Source organism: Phoenix dactylifera, chromosome 9 (genome assembly GCF_051530095.1).
Source record: "Phoenix dactylifera cultivar Ajwa chromosome 9, Ajwa_hap1_PhDact_Kaust_v1.1, whole genome shotgun sequence".
NCBI lineage: Eukaryota > Viridiplantae > Streptophyta > Magnoliopsida > Arecales > Arecaceae > Phoenix > Phoenix dactylifera.
In genome coordinates this window covers 17,784,655-17,785,994 of record NC_143198.1, presented here as the reverse complement: position 1 = coordinate 17,785,994, position 1,340 = coordinate 17,784,655, and the positions used below count along the sequence as shown (strand labels likewise).

General features: G+C 42.2%; 1 non-coding gene across 1 annotated transcript; it reads left to right on the top strand.

The window, feature by feature from the left end:
• Positions 1–677: 677 nt before the first annotated feature.
• On the top strand, positions 678–786 carry LOC113463133 (small nucleolar RNA R71). The gene has a single exon (XR_003386863.1). It is a non-coding gene; the product is annotated as a small nucleolar RNA R71 (small nucleolar RNA).
• Positions 787–1,340: the final 554 nt, after the last annotated feature.

The window sequence follows — 1,340 nt, the reverse complement described above, 5'->3', positions numbered from 1 at the left end:
TCCATGCTACATCCCAAAATAAATTTTTAGAGGATATCAGATTGGTGACTTCGGTACAGTCTACCTAGGGGATGGAGAGCCTTGCAATATCGAAGGAAAAGAAAGTGCATAAGTGAAGATCAATGGTGGTACTTCACTAGAGCCGAAAGACATGAGGCACGTACCTCGGCTACAAAGGAATCTGATTTCTATTGGACAGTTAGCGAGCGATGGGTACAGGATGACTTTCACGGATGACCGGTGGAAGATCTCAAGAGGCTTGCTGACGATGGCCAGTGGCAAAAGGGTTGGGACTCTCTATGTTACCAACGGCACGCAAAACTCTATTGGTGTTGCAGCTACAGATGTGGATGCCAAGGTGTGGCATCACCGACTTGGACACATGAGCCATCAAGGCATGGTGGCTATGCATCAGATGGGCAAGCTGCAAGGTCTTAAGGCAGTCGAGCTAGATTTCTGCGAGGACTCCGTGTACAGAGCTAGTAGGCTTAGGCAAAGACTTATTGTTTCTATCCCTGTTATCCCAAAGTTGGGCAGTCTCAGTAAGAAAATCCAAATACTCCCATGCCTCATCAGGTTATTTTTTTAAAAATCTACCATTGCACATGGTCTCTACAAACTGTTTCAACTGTGGAGATAAACCTTCATAAAAGAAGCTAATAGTTCTCCAAATTTCAAACCCGTGATGAGGGCATGAGAGAAGAAGGTCTTTAAATCTTTTCCAACATTCATAAAATGTTTCATTATCTTTTTGTTGGAAATTGCCGATATGTCTTTTTAAAAAGTTGGTCCTTTGTGCGGGAAAGAACTTCTTCAAAAATTCTCTCTGCATATCTTACCAAGTTCTTATTGATCTAGGTCGCAAGGGGTTTAGCCATGTTTTGACCTCATCCTTTAGAGAGAAAGGGAACAACGTTAGCTTGAGGACATCCTCGGTGACGTTAGGCACTCTAAATGTAATGCTCAATTCTTCAAAATCCTTTAAATGAAGATACGGACTCTCGGACTCTAACCCGTGAAACTTGGGCAGCAATTGGATTACCCCTGGTTTGATTTCAAAATGTCCTACATTATCAGGAAAAATTATGCATGAAGGCTGACTAGTTCTAGTCGGTTGTTGGTATTGTCTTAGAGTCATAACATGGGGTTCACGTTCTCGATCGTGGTGACTCCCCGCATCTTCATTTAAATCAGCCATCTCACAAGGTGTGAGATACTTCGAAGGAATTTCAGGGGTGTGTCCTAAGGGATGATCTAAAGTTGTACGACTTAATCGACCGGTGTCGTCCCTATTCCACTTTAACATGCAAAATTTTTCTCTCTTTTTTTTTTAAGTATAA